Source organism: Leptonychotes weddellii, chromosome 4 (assembly GCF_054177405.1).
Source record: "Leptonychotes weddellii isolate Sample4059 chromosome 4, ASM5417740v2, whole genome shotgun sequence".
Lineage (NCBI taxonomy): Eukaryota > Metazoa > Chordata > Mammalia > Carnivora > Phocidae > Leptonychotes > Leptonychotes weddellii.
Genome location: NC_138372.1, coordinates 121,288,536 through 121,304,619, shown reverse-complemented (window position 1 = coordinate 121,304,619; position 16,084 = coordinate 121,288,536). Strand labels below are relative to the sequence as shown.

At 35.8% G+C, this 16,084-nt stretch overlaps 1 protein-coding gene and 1 long non-coding RNA gene across 3 annotated transcripts in view; one reads left to right on the top strand and one right to left on the bottom strand.

Moving 5' to 3' along the window:
- The window catches only part of PKIA (cAMP-dependent protein kinase inhibitor alpha), a 96,373-nt gene that overhangs the window by 19,266 nt on the left and 61,023 nt on the right, over positions 1-16,084 (bottom strand). The window contains exon 2 of one of the 2 annotated variants that reach the window (XM_031026823.2): positions 10,908-11,033. The exons of the other annotated variant lie outside the window; for it this stretch is intronic. The gene's annotated coding sequence lies outside the window, so the exon portion shown is untranslated. The remainder of the gene's footprint in view (positions 1-10,907; positions 11,034-16,084) is intronic. 2 annotated transcript variants of the gene reach the window in all.
- LOC115940543 (uncharacterized) overlaps positions 1-16,084 on the top strand; it is a 90,462-nt gene that overhangs the window by 59,577 nt on the left and 14,801 nt on the right. The gene's annotated exons all lie outside the window — the stretch shown is intronic.

The window sequence follows — 16,084 nt, the reverse complement described above, 5'->3', positions numbered from 1 at the left end:
ACCACATCTTCTTTATCCATTCATCTGTTGAAGGGCATCTCGGCTCTTTCCACAGTTTGGCTATTGCAGACATTGCTGCTATGAACATTGGGGTGCATGTGGCCCTTCTTTTCACTACATCTGTGTCTTTGGGGTAAATACCCAGGAGTGCAATTGCTGGGTCATAGGGTAGCTCTATTTTTAAATTTTTGAGGAACCTCCACACTGTTTTCCAAAGTGGCTGTACCAACTTGCATTCCCACCAACAGTGTAAGAGGGTTCCCCTTTCTCCACAACCTCTCCATTTGTTGTTTCTTTCCCTGTCCATTTTTGCCATTCTAACTGGTGTAAGGTGGTATCTCAATATGGTTTTGATTTGGGTTTCCCTGATGGCTAATGATGAACATTTTTTCATGTGTCTGTTAGCCATTTGTATGTCTTCTTCAGAGAAGTGTCAATGTCCATTTTATATTCATTTCCATTTTTCCTCTGGTCACTGGTTTCATCATCTCTTTCTTGACTACTGCAGTTACATGCTAACTACTTACTTAACTAAATGTATTGTTCTCCAACTTACCCTTTACACTATCACCAGAATTAACTTTATAAAACATAAAGCACTTAAAAATCTTCAGTGGCTCCTGGAAACCCACCAAACATAGTTCAATTTTTTTTGCATGGCCTTCTAGAATTTGAAACCAACTTACTTTACTAGTATCTTTCCCTAAACTATCCCTCTCATGCATACTAAGGATCATTCATAGCTAACATTTGCAATATATGTTGTATTCAACTGGTTTTCTAATGCTGTTTTCTCATCCTAGAATGCCCTTCTGTCCCAATGACAACAAAATCCTACTCATCTCTCAAGCCGAATTTATAAACCACACCCTCTTCCCATCTCCAGATATAATGAATAACTTTATTAGAGTGTTCATTTAATTTGGCACTGTGCAAGAACTATTTTCCTGTTGTTCTTCTCTTACATTTTCCTTGAGATTTGGGTCTTTAATTTTTTAGTCCTTTACAGAGGTTGGCAGAGGATTTTTTATGTTGTTTGCACATCTATAAAAAGCATTTTGTAGATTGGTTTTCAATTATCTTACTCAAACTCCTTATTGGTTAAGTAAATTTGTCAAGATTATACCATTGTTAATACTAAAGGTAGTCTGAGAAAGTGTGTTTCCTTATTTTTATTCAGTTCTTTTCCTTTCTTGAAGACTTTTCATCAATTTAGGGAGGTAACCTATAATCATTTCCTCTAATATACTTTTTCTTCTATATATTTGTAATTATAACAGGATTTTTTTTTTAAATAACAGCAACAAAAAGCACTCTAGAATTCCTAGTAATCTATCCTATTTTCACTGTACTGAGGGCTACCTCTTTCTAGGGTGTTTTTTGTTTTTTGTTTTTTTTAATAAACTATATATGATTAAGTAGCAAATTAATGCATGGAATGATTTGTTCTGTCCTTCTCTTATTAGAGCTTTTTACATCACTTATTTAATATTTCAAGGGGTTTATAAATCATTTATTAGCTAATCTTTGCAACATCCCTGCTGAGACAGTTAGCTGAAGAAGTACTGCTGGCTGGCAAGTGATAAGTAATATTACTTGCACTTTACAGATGAAGAAACTAAAGCAGAGAGAGGTTAATTGACTTGAACATGTCTTAACACAGTCTGTGGTAGTACTGATGTTAGAATGGGAGCCTGGGGTTATTCACATCAAAATTACAAAAGCATTAAAAGCCTGGGGCTGGTGCTGTTCTTTGTTATATAATACTTTCTAAATCCTTTGTTTTATCTTCTTTTCTGGGTCTGTATTAGTCTAAGGAGGACAGATGCTTTTAAAATCTATACCTTCTCATTGAACTAAGACTATTTTTTTCTATATCAGGTAAATATTTAGCTTTTGAAAGGATGTTAGAACACTGACACATTTCAAAATAATTCATTATTAACTTTTCCATCTTTAAAATAATAATGAATGCTCAAATCAAGCTCAGTAGTAGTGTCTGGTCTGCTCCAAGTTGTAACAATAACCATAAGAATAATGAAACAGTTATTGTTTAAGAGTGCTTTATCAATAATAACAAAATATTGACTATATGCCAGATTCCACACTAAACAGTTTATGAGAATTATATAATTTAAATTTCTCAACAATTCTATCAAATAGGTATTCTCATTATCTCACTTTTAAAGATGAAATAATAAGAATTTGGAAACATTAAGTCATGAAACTAGTAGGTGATTTAACCACTTATAAAACCAGCTGCCATTTTCCAACATTTGTTTTGGAGCATACTAAACTTCATTTTCTTTTGATTGTTTGTCAGCAATATTTCTTTTTAAGTATGTAAGAAGTTCACATACTGTTTTAAGACATTATACGGTGATATTTTATTGACATTCCTACAGTACCTAGCTTTTTAATATTATCATCTGATATACAACATAACTGACACCACCATCTCTTTCCTCCTTGATTTCTGTATTTGTTCTAGAAATATGTTGCATTCCAACTCCCACAGATCTGGTCTACTCATCCAGGTGATGGTCCCCATCTTTAGATACCTCAGTCAGGGCTGTTCAGCCTCTGACAGTAAAAGCACACTCACCAGGGACTAGGAGTTTGAGAACAACTTACTAAATTAACACCTAAAAAAAAATGGTTTCAAAATATGAAAAAAAAATCTGCAAAACTGAGATAAAAACTTGTTTAAGTAATTTTTTCAAACACTAAGAGTTGTATAACTCATCAGCTGCTACGTTGCTCAACTCTCATAGAGTTATCTATAAATTACATTGACTATGTGATATGGATCCATTTTTAATACATCTGATAAGATGTCATGTAAAGCTTCCAAAAGCGCAGTTGCCTAGGACTGAGGAAGGTTTAAAAATGATCCTGCTCACAATGAACTAGAAGTAACTTCAGTAGGAGGCTGAGGCAGAGATGTTGGGCCTACAGAGTGAAAGTGCAGGCATACATTGGAGAGAGCTGTCTGGTATAGGAGGGCCAGGAATTTGTGACCTATCAAGTGGGGAACATGAAGGTAGAGCGCCCTTCAGTGAGAATCCTGGGGTTGCTTCTAGATCTCTAACTTGGATGAATGATAAGATGGCATTTTTTGGTGAATGCTAAAGGAAAAGCAGCAGAAAAAAGTCTAATAAAAGGCACTTTAACATTTCACAATGTCACATTTAAGGTAAATCTGGCATTCTTTTCTTTTCTCAGTGAATGAAAATGCATTAATTGAAAACACACATTCACACACATGCTAATATCTGCTCTTCTGCAATCAAGTATTTTCTGCATAATGTCTAAATATCTATTCCAGTTGAAATAGTGCTTAAGCACTCCAATATGCCTCTTTTCAGCCAAAAAGAAAAACAGTTGCTATGATTATGTTTTCACATATTTTAACATATGTATTATCATTGCCAATGATCTGCTTTGCAGATACGAGTTTTCTATGTAATATTTAATGTCCCCCTTTATTGAAAATAAGGGGCACCTCGGTGGCTCGGTTGGTTAAGTATCTGCCTCCGGCTCAGGTTCTGATCCCGGGGTTCTGGGATTGAGCCCCCTGTCAGGCTCCCTGCTCAGCAGGGAATCAGCTTCTCCCTTTCCCTCTGCCCCTGCCCCCCACCTGTGCTCTCTCTGTCTCAAATAAATAAAATCTTTTTAAAAAAATGAGAAAAAAGAAAATGTCATTGTTCAGTATTATAATGTTTTTCATGTTTATTGTAGGTCCGAATATTAGAATTACTGATTAATCTCTTTATTCAATGTTTCTTCAGCACAATGTTTAATACTCTCTTTCTCCACCATCATTATATTTTAAGATTTCCCATACATCACTTTATATGGGATTTTCAGATTTTTCAGGCTTTTTGAAGTCAGTAGGATAGGCTCCAGAGAGAAAAAGGAATGCTGAAGAATGGCAACATAAATTAAATAAATACTTTAAGAAATTAAAAATGTATTATTCTAGCCATTGAGAAATATATATGAATATTTCCATAAAATATAGTAGCTATATAAATAAGTTTTAAAATGAGATAATTACAAAGCAACTATATTAAAATATGAATTTTAAAATGTGGTAAAATCACTATTAATAAGAAGCTTTTTATAAGGTGAAAAGACAAATAAGTGCCTTTTTGTCTAGGAGACAAGTTGTTATTCTGAAAAACCTCAGGACATTTTGTAGATTGTCAAAATCGCTTTGCTATCAATATCGAGCATCTCTATTATCAACTCTATTATCAGTATTGGAAATTATCATTATGACACAATTTCATTACTATGAACATTTAAGAAACATTTAAGTGGTAAACATTGATTTTAATAAATAGAAAAACAACTTATATGATGAAGTTCCAATAAACTGAGAAATTAAAAGATCTCAAAATAGAGATATTTCATTGACCAAAGTATAAACTACTTGAGGGTGGAGAGTTTGTATTTTTCTTGTTTGTCCTCCAAATTTCAGAAAAGGGTTATAAGTACAGTGCAGGGTACTAAATAAATATTTAACAAATAACATTTTTTGAGTTCATTACCTTTGTGGTACAAATTAGGATTTCTTTTGTACTGACATAACCAGAAGATTTTTATTTCAGCACTATGAATTATTAATGTCTTTATTTAATTTCCATAATGTCTGTGTCAACCAAACTTATTTGAGTGATAATTAGAAGACCGCATGCTTATCCTATCTTCTAGGCTTTCGTTTTTGCATATCGCTTCATTAATTCACACCGACTTTTGGGATTTTTATAGCATAACTAAGGAGTATAAAAATACATAAAAGCATTTGCCAAAGAACTCTAAATAAAACAGGTCTCAGAAGACAAATACCATATGATTTCACTCATATGTGGAATCTGAAAAACAAAACAAATAAGCAAACAAAAAGCAGAATCAGACCTATAAATACAGAGAACAAACTGATGGTTGTGGGGGTGGGTGGGCAAAATGGGCAAAGGGGAGTGGGAGATATAGGCTTCCAGCTATAGAATGAGTAAGTCACAGGAACAAAACGCACAGCATAGGGAATATAATCAATGATATTGTAATAGCTTTGTATGGTGACAGATGGTAGCTACATTTGTGGTGAGTACAGCATAATGTGTACAGATACTGAATCACAATGTTGTACACCTGAAACTAATGTAACACTGTATTATCAACTATACTCAAATTAAAAAAAAACAGATCTCAGATATGAAATTAGAGCCATGCTTACTTATACTCCCATCTAAGTGCTTCAGCTGAAGCAAGACCTTCAATCCCGCTGCACGTATAAATCACCTAGGATGGCTTTTAAACTTACCAATGCCTGGCCCTACTATCATATCTAGATGACAATAATAATTTTTTGACTGAAAACTTTATTTCATTGTTTGCAAAGTCAGCATAGCAGTTGATAGGAAATGTGTTTATGTGTGTTTATGCACATACACACAATCCCTAGTGCTTTTAAAATTATGGGACAGGGTTAATCATAAATATTCAGCTAAATTCCATTTATCAGCTTATTAAAGTGCAAGAAAGCAGGGAAATAATTCAAAGACAAGTCTTTTTGTTTTTATTTAAAAAAAAGTAGAAATCTTTAGGAAATTAATACAAAATGGTGGAACACAAAATATCTTGTTTTGTTTACTCCCTAGTCTATGGCAATGCAAACAAGAGAAGTTAATCTGGAATTTAAATTAAGTCAGGCTATATTGTATTAAGTATAGCCAGTAGCCAAACATGAACTTGCCATTAATTTTTTCCAAACAACTCACATTTTTGTTCTCTTCCTTCTCTCTCCATCTCCCTTTAAGTCATGTCAACTGTACTCTTCACCATGTTGCCCTAACACTTACCTCCTCTACTAGAATGTGTTTCTGTACTTATTACTATTCAATAATTCAACAGTAAAAAATCGTAAATGCAGGCAGAGGCATTTCAAGAAAGAAAGAAAATGTCCTTACATATTTTTAACAGAAAAACAGCAGTTCAAAATAAGTTATAAAACAGCAAAAATTTTAAAATTTAGTAATAGCTAAATTTTGCAGTTAGTTATCATCCCTCTTAAAGAAGCAAGAAGGGTAAGGCATAGAAGGAATGTGTTGTTGAGGGCAATGAAAATAAGCAGGTATTACAAGCTACTCCATGCCATCCATGTTCAATGGCTTTAGGAGACAGAGGTTTGAGTGCCATCATTATTACTTGTTTTACCATTTGATGCTGGGCAAAATAGAGTTTCTTGGGCCTCAGTTTTCATGCCTTCAAAGTATGGGTTCCCAAACTAAGAAAATACTTCAGAGCTTTTTTAGGCCTAAAAGTCACTGAACTTAGTGTCCATGTGCCCTTTACAAAGGCCAAGTTTTCACAAAAGATAGCATATTTCTAAAAGCTTTTAGAGAAAGAAAAAGCTATATTTAGAGAGTCTGTTCAGTGTCCACAGGTGTTCTTAAGTCTTACTACTATTTTTAGCCAGGTGTAGAACAGTAGGACAACACATTTGCTTTAACTAATAACTGCCCAGATTTCTTGGAGTTAAAGATAAGTTTTTCATTATTCCCAATGTTGACTTAGGAAATTGTTGAAAACAAGAACTGTTTTAATTTATTCACTGAATTGCCTCACTGTTATATGGCCTGACCCGAAATGTGATTTTCAAGGTTGCATTTTGGTTTGGACATGCAGTCTTTATCCTTCTCTTTCATTATAGACCTCTTACAGGATAAACATGTGCAACCATTTTGAGTTCCTGAGTGTGAATGTTCCTTACAGTTTTTTGTTTTGTTGTTTTGTTTATGAATTTCAGGCTGATTTACTCCAATTTGAATGCAGGTAGGAAGTTATAAATTTCTCAAGAACCTATTTTCATTCTTATGAATCCTGTTGATTTTATTTTAATACAAAGAAGACTTTACCAGATTCAAAGACATTTGATAGAGTTAAAAAAAAAAAAAAGAAAACAAAAACAGCATTAGGAAAAAACCCAAAAACCTCAAATGGAAAATGATACAACTGGCAGAAGTTTATGGTGTTAGTAAGAGATACCAGCACAAATAGACTGAGAAGCAGACTACCATTATAAACTTTTAACTATACTAGTCTAGGAGGAGGATTAACTATGCTAATCCAAGAGGATTACCTGAATTCGGTAGTTCTGCTTTTTGTTATATATGGTTAAAACACATCTTGCACATGTGTACCAGGAAACATTAAAATAAGTGTTCATGTCAGTGCTGTTCAAAATATGTCCACAACAACCCAAATATCATCAACAGAGTAATAAACACATTTTCTTATATTTACAGTGAAATATTATATAGTAGTAAAAATTAATGAACACTAACACAACATGGATGAACCTTAGAAACATAATGTTGAGTGAAAAAAAGCAAGCACAGAAGACTACATAAAATATGAAATCAGGGGTGCCTGGGTGGCTCAGTCGTTAAGCGTCTGCCTTTGGCTCAGGTCATGATCTTGGGGTCCTGGGATGGAGCCCCGCATCGGGCTCGCTGCTCTGCGGGGAGCCTGCTTCTCCCTCCCCCACTCCCCCTGCTTGTGTTCCCTCTTTCGCTGTGTCTCTTTGTCAAATAAATAAATAAAATCTTTAAAAAGTATATGAAATCAATTTTATAAAAGTCAATAATAAGCAAAATCACATATATAGTTTAAAAAAATACATAAAAATTAAGAGAATGTTGAACATAAAACCAAGGTTAGTTATTTCTTTGATGAAAGCAGGAAGGTATGATCAGAGTAGAGCACAATGATTCAGCAGTTTAGATTCTAGTTCTTAGTTTTAGTTGTGTGTTTATAGTTTATTTTATTATTATATCTCATAACCTAATATATTTGAATATATTTTTTGTGTGTATTAAGTATATATAATAGTATTTTTAAAGTTAAAATCCCCTACATACCAAAGATAACCCCTAGTCATTAATTATAGAGAAGGGAGTCCGTTTTGACACACATATATATTTACTCTTTAATCTTTTAAAGTTGAAATCATTCAACTATGGAAGTTTTCCCTCTTCATATGAAGACTTTATTTTCCATAAAGAGGACTCCTACTTTGGGACAATTTGCTGTCTTTATTTAAGTGATAACTAGTCCTGTGGCTGCCTAGGAAATTTAAAAACAACTGATAACTACAACCTCCTGCCCCAAGAGAATTCAGAAAAAGGATGGAGTGGTGGAGGTAATCCCATACATTATTGATAAATACAAAGACAAAAATGTTACGAAGCTATTTCCCCATCTAGCAACTTAGTTTTTATTAATAAGTATACTGGAATATCAGACATTAATAAAAGAACAAAATAATCAAATATGAATGGATTTCCTCTTATTTTGCAGTGAGATCCAGGGTGCTATTTTAGATTGTTACTTCATCTTCATATCTGAGAGAGAGAGAGACAGAGAAACAGAGAGACACAGACTTGTATGTGTGTGTGTGCTTGGTTTTATGGAAGCTGCATTATGCAAAAATTTACATTTCTTTCTTTCTTTTTATTTATTTATTTATTTATTTATTTGAGACCGAGAGAACGAGAGAGAGAGAGCACATGAGAGGGGGGAGGGTCAGAGGGAGAAGCAGGTTCCTTGCTGAGCAGGGAGCCCGATGCGGGACTCGATCCAGGGACTCTAGGATCATGACCTGAGCTGAAGGCAGTCGCTTAACCAACTCAGCCACCCAGGCGCCCTACATTTCTTTCTTTAATTAAACTGCTTTGGTTGTCCCTTGGGAATGCAAAAGATAGCAACAGCAGATTACAGAGAAATAGCTGATGCAGTACTATGGCTATACCTGTGGAAAAGTATAAATAACTTTAGAATTTAATGATTCTGAAATTGCCCTTACGTTGTCATTATAAAAATGCTCCAAAAATCATGTTTTACAAATAATATGGCACAGAAGTTTATCAGGGGATTTTCTATCCGTATGTGAGTCATTTAATAGTATGGCTAATGTAGGTACTATGCCTAAATGTAAGGGGATGATATGTAAATGATTAAAACTAGATAGATTCTCTACAAAGCTGTAATAATCAAAACAGTATGGTACTAGCACAAAAACAGACATATAGGTCAGTGGAACAGAACAGAGAGCCCAGAAATAAACCCACACTTATTTGGTCAATTAATCTTTGACAAAGAAAGCAAGAATATGCAATGGGAAAAAGACTGTCTCTTCAATAAATGGTGCTGGGAATTGGACAGCTACACGTAAAAGAATGAAACTGGACCACTGTCTCATACCATATACAAATATAAACTCAAAATGGATTATAGACCTAAATGTGAGACCTGAAACCCTAAGAATCCTAGAAGAGAACACAAGCAGTAATTTCTCTGACAGCTGCAGCAACAGTTTTCTAGATATGTCTCCTAAGGCAAGGGAACAAAAGCAAAAATAAACTATTGGAACTACATCAAAATAAAAAGCTTTTGCACAGCAAAGGAAACCATCACCAAAACAAATAGGCAACCTACTGAATGGGAGAAGATATTTGCAAATGATATATCCAACAAGGGGTTAATATCCAAAATATATAAAGAAATTATACAACTCAATACCAAAAAAACAACAATCCAATAAAAAAATGGGCAGAGGACTAAATAGACATTTTTTCAAAGAAGACATACAGATAGCCAACTAACACATGAAAAGATGTTCAACAATCATAATCATCAGGGAAGTGTAAATCAAAACCACAATGAGCTATCACCTTACACCTGTCAAAATAGCTAAAATCAAAGACAAGAAATCCTAAGTGTCGGTGAGGATGTGGAGAAAAATGAACCCTTGTGCACTGTTGGTGGAAATGTAAATTGGTACAGCCACTGTGGAAAACAGTATGGAGTTTCCCCCAAAAATTAAAAATACAAATACCATATGATCCAATAATTCCACTACTGGGTATTTACCCAAAGAAAACAAAAACACTAATTTGAAAAGATGTGCATCCTATGTTTACTGCATCGTTTTTTCCAATAACCAATTATGGAAGCAATCTAAGTACCCATGACTAGACAAATGAATAAGAAAGATGTGGTGCGCACACACAAAGGAATATTATACAATTATCAAAAAGGATGAGATCATGCCATTTGTTAACTTCTTTCATTCATTCATCCATAAGTCATTCCCCAGGAGTCTTATATTGAGTACTGAATAGGGATCGAGTGGTATGCTAAATACTGAGTATATAACTGCAAATGAAATGGATAGGCCCTGATTTTGATGTCACTACTGCCTTTTGTCTTACCAAATAATGAGACATCTTTATTCTTTTTGCCTTAAGTTTTTATCTCAAATTTTGCTAATGAAAAATAAAATTGTTGGTGGGATTTTGACATGCATAGGTAAATAAGGTCCGCTTTCCCATGCCCCATTTTCCTCCCTTTTAACTCTCTGTGTGCACTCACTTTTTGCCAAGACCAAAAATAGATGTGCCCCAACAAGAATCAAGCTGATTTCTTCACGACACTGACTGGAGCTACTCCTCACTTAAAAGACAACTTGATGTCATCATGGCTATTAATTTTAATAAGCAACTAGAAGATCATGAAGATAACCTAGAAAATGATTTGTGTTAGGAGAAAGTAACAAAAAGATTAATCTGCTGCTCCACATGTCTAACCTCCTAGGATTAAGCCAGTCACCAAGATCACTACATGTACTAGGCAACAAAGAGCTAAAAATGGAAAAAAACATCATATTGTTATTGTATTCATTTTCCTCCAAGGTACTCGCTGATAAACACCACAACCGCCAAGGGAATTGCAAACAGCTTCCTTGTAGGTTATATAGCTATCTTTTTCCAAGTAGTTATATCCAGCCATCAGCACACTTTATTTAAGGTGGTTGAATGTGTGAGATTAAGTGTTCCTACCTGACTGGAAACCTTCTTGTCCTTAATTCATTGGCTATATTTGATTTTTTTTTCGTGATCACGCCTTCAGACTTCTACCAGAAACTGCTCTTCTGGGAAAACCAGGCCTTCCAGAAAGTCAAGAAACTGAAATGGAGACAGCAAGAGAAAGGGACATTGTCTATATTTATAAATCTCAATTTTAAAATTTTAAGTAAATGTCCAAACCTACGTCTCCTAAACAGTATAATAACTTAAGGGAAATCCACAGTTTATAAATTTGAATACTCACAAGTGAACATACTATGACAAGAGTACAGGTTGCATTTTGGGCCTTCAAGCCAAGCCAAGCCAAAAAAAGCCATTATCCTTTGTCCATTACAACACAAAAGGCAAAAAAAAGTAAGTTTTCTATCTTTTTGTTTAAAATTTACTTCCTTTCTTCAGTCTTCATCTAGATCTTTAGTAAATTATTAATTTGACTAAACTTAATTTTTCATAAAATAAACATAGAAACTTAACAAATATATTTCACAGAGACCCTTAATATGTAATATCCATTGCACACATGCACCATGAGCTTGTCTTTTCAAGCACTGATGCACACAAAAGTGTCTGTGTCTCAGGGGAAGCACACACGTGTCTCTGTGATGGGGTGGTAGGGAGAGAATAGATCTGTTGACTGCTGGTCAATGATTTAGAGAAACAGATATTAAGGTAAAAGGAAAGACTGCAAGTAAAGAAATAAAAGTCCTGAAGCTGTGCTTCCAAAATAATAGCAGTTTTCTGAGTAGCTGAGGAAGCAGTCTCCTCAAATTATAGTCACACCTGTTACAGGCCATCTGCCCATAAATTCCACAGCATCATTAATGGAAAACAAATGGCACTATATTACCTTCCCTTTATCCATTGGCCATTCTCATATAAATTATTTTTCTCTTCAAAGTCATGTTCTTTCCTATATGTTTACATTAGGATCTAGGAAGAGTGACACATAATGTGCCATGCCTTGGTACTTTTACAGTGATGGCTCTGCAAGGAGCACTGGATTATTAAGAGACTATATACATTGTTGAAATTGTTTTAGGTTGAGTTCCCTTAGAATCAGAACCTGAGAAGAGAATTTGAATGCAAACTGTTTCTCTGGGAGGTAGTCCCAGGAAACTCAGAAGTGGAGTGGAAACTGAGAATAGAGGCATGGAAGGAGGCCACTAGTGGTGCATTACTATACAGATTACTCTGGGGGGACTACTACTATCAGTCCTTCGGGGGAGTTCCGTGAGACTACAGAGCATGACTCAGAGTTATCCCAATAATGGGTGAGAAACTTGAAGTACTTATCTTCCAACCCCCATCTATCATAGTTGAAAGCCACACCCAGATACATTAACTCTTGGACACTCCTGGCCTGCCCTAAGGTAGATAATTACAGGTAACAGCATGATTCTATCAGTCTATACATAATGATGAGTGCTGAGGGAGATATGACAGGAGCACTGACAGCATTTGATACAGTGGGGACGGTGGGTATTAATGACTAGCTTGCAAGTCCAAGTGGAAAAAAAAAAAGTCCTTGGGTTAATGGTTTTACTTTGAGGAATTTAAGCACTGATGTATCAGTAACAATTTCCTTTATTAAATCTTTACAAAGTCTAAGATCCTAATGAAGTGGGAAACAAAGGCAGAAGAAAAATTATTAAATTTCCTTACTACTACAGCCCATTGACAAGTCCTTGAAACAGGCAGAAAGACATTCCTCTAGGAACTCAGCTGTTGACACTTTGCTAAGGGCAAAAGGCAATCCTAGCCCGCCCCCCAAGCCCACCCCTAAGATCCTGTAAGCCTATTTTAACATATAAAAATTCTTTTGGAAACTTCCTTTATCTCTATGCCCCAAGATACATGTTGGCAATCATCCTCCAAGCATATGGCCCACTGATATACATCTGAAGAGTCTCATGACTCAGGTTTTATTAGACAGTAATAAGTGACCTTTTCCCAACAATAGCTAGACCCCTCAAGGTGCTGGAAACCTTGCCTCCAAAATTCCTTAGAGACTTAGGCTATCCCTAACCCCCTCCCAACTTGAAAGTATATAATGGGCCATTTCTCATGACCCTGGTGCAGCTCTTTCTGCCTACGGGTCCTGTCCCCGTGCTTTAATAAAATCACCTTTTTGCACCAAAGACATCTAAAGAATTCTTGGCCATCGGCTTTGAACCCTAACATTCTTTCCTGTCCTACATCACTGAGTCCCCAATCTTTTTGGGAAACTGCGTATCTTTGATAGATTTTTAAAAAAAGTGAATGATTAAGATTTCGAGTTGACCATTCATTCATTCATTCAACAAATATTTACTGAACACCTAAGGTATGCCATGGGTTTACTAGGCACCAGGGTTACCGTTATTAAAGCATTATCTTACTATCTGGAATTCAATGTATTGGGACATTCAGATAAGTAAATCCATAATTATAATACAAATTATTACAGGGTTTATGGGGAGACACAGCAGGACCTTAATTCATGCTGTGGATAGTGGTATGTGAGGAGTTATCAGAGGGTTTTCGGTAGAAGGCAATACTTGTGATGGATATGTAACATGAATAAGTGAAATTTTGAAGCAAAGAAAAGAGAAATTCATGGTAGCAAGAAAAAGAATATCTAAGGATCAGACCAGAAAAAAGTTCCATACACAATCAGTATAAAGAGTGCTCAGTGGAGTATAAGAAAAGAAGACAATAGAGAAAGTGTTAGAAGCCAGATAATGAATGGCCCATGTACATATACTAAATGCCATGGTCTGAATGTTTGTTCCTCCCCAAATTCATACGTTAAAATCCTAATTCCCAGATGTAATGGTATTCATAGGTGGGAACTTTGGGAGGTGATTAGGTCACGAGGGTGAGACCTTTTTCTTTTTTTTAAAGATTTTATTTATTTATTTGACAGAGAGACACAGTGAGAGAGGGAACACAAGCAGGGGGAGTGGGAGAGAGAGAACCAGACTCCCCGCAGAGCAGGGAGCCCGATGTGGGGCTCCATCCCAGGACCCTGGGATCATGACCTGAGCCGAAGGCAGACGCTTAACAACTGAGCCACCCAGGTGCCCGGGTAGAGACCTCTTGAATGGGATTTGTGATTTTGTAAAAGAGACCCCACGGGGCTCCCTAACACCTTCTGCCAATTGAGGATACAATGACAAATCTGTGACCCAGAAAAGGGACATCACCCAACCATGTTGGCACCTGATTGAACTTCCAGGCTCCAGAACTGTGAGAAAAATATTTGTTGTTCATGAGCCACCCAGTCTGTAGTATTTTGTGATAGCAGTACAAACAGACTGAGACAGTTAGAATGTGAGATTTTATCCTAAGATGGGAATCCACTGAAGGATTTTTTCTTTAATATTTTAAGTAATCTCTACACCCAACATGTGGCTCCAACTCACAACCCTGAGATCAAGAGTCTAATTGCTTTACCGAGTCAGCCAGTGCCCACCCCCCTGCCCCGCCCCACTGAAGGATTTTAACTGGAAAGTTAAAAGAAAAGTTGATTCCCATAACATGATCAGGTGTTTTTATAAGAAAAATCTCCTTGTTTCAGTTTTAGAAAGATCACTCTGGAGACACTGTGGCTGGATTGCTGGGGAAGGGTGATGGCAATTCTGGATACAGAAAAATTAATTAGCAGTCCATTAATATAAGTCAAAAAAGAAAGTAAATACAAAATTTGTGAATTTGTGACTGACAGTTCTTTCAGCACTTGAAAAATGTTATGCCAGTGTTCAGGCTCCAAGTTTCAGATTAGAAATACGTTGCCATTGGAACTGTTGTTTCTCTATAAGTAATACATTGTTTCTCCTTGTCTGCTTTTAAGATTCTTTTGTCTTTATTTTTTATAAGTTTAATTATGATGTGTCTAGGCATGGGTGTCTTAGTGTTTACCCTCTTGGGATTTCTCAGGTTCTTAAATCTGCAAGTTTATGTCTTTTATTTTTTATTTTTATTTTTTTAAATTTTTATTTATTTGACAGAGAAAGAGACAGCGAGAGAGGGAACACAAGCAGGGGGAGTGGGACAGGGAGAAGGCAATACTTGCGATGGATATTAAATCCCGCTGAGCAGGGAGCCCGATGCAGGGCTCCATCCCAGGACCCTGGGATCATGACCTGAGCTGAAAGCAGATGCTTAACTACTGAGCCACCCAGGCGCCCCAAGTTTATGTCTTTTAAAAATTTGTGGACTTTTTAGTCATTATTTCTTTGACTACTCTGTCAGTCTTACTAGTGTCTTTTCATTCTGGGACTTTGGTGATATGAATGCTAGCTCCTTTGTTATTGTTCCGCAGGTTCTTGAGATAATTTTCCTTCATCACCTCCATCTTCCCGTCTATTTTTCAGATTTGATGAATTCTATTGATCTATCCTCAAGTTCATGATTCTATGCTTTGTCATCTTTATTCTACTCTTGAGCCAGTCTAATGAGATTTTTATTGTGGTTATTGTTTTTTCAGTTCTATCATTTTCATTTGTTTTTATTTTTATAACTTTTAGTTCTTTGCTTACATTTTCTATTTCTCCCATTTATTTCAAGGAATACATAATTGCTTATTGAAGCATTTACATGATAGCTTAAAATCCTTGTTAGATAATTCCAGCATCTGATTTATCTTGATGTTGGTGCATGTTGTTGGTCTTTTCTCATTCATTTTGTGATTTCCTGGTTCTTGGGATGATGAGTAATTTTCAATTGTATTTGAATATTTTGAGTATTATATGACTGAACCCTATTTAATCTTATTATTATTGTTTTAAGCAGGAAGACCCCTATATTGTGGTGTGGCATGAGGACTGGGGATGGAAATAAGTATATACAGCTTTCCATTGGGCCCTGATGACAATATCCTAGCAGAAGTGGGCACTGACTCACATTGTTTCACTGCAGACAGATGGGATAGAAATTCAGCTCTCCTCTTGCCCTGCTGATACCTGCCCCCAAAAGTGGGACCATTCATATCATCTTGTTGCCTATAAGTGGGACTGGAGGTTCAGCTCCCCAGCAGATTCCCTGACGTTAGGGGAGGTGGAAGTGAAGTGTTATTTTTCCTTCTTCACACCATTTCATTCCATTTCGTTGATGCTGGTTGTGGATAGAGGCTCAGCTCTCTGCTGACACCAGGGTGGGAAGAAAAGAAC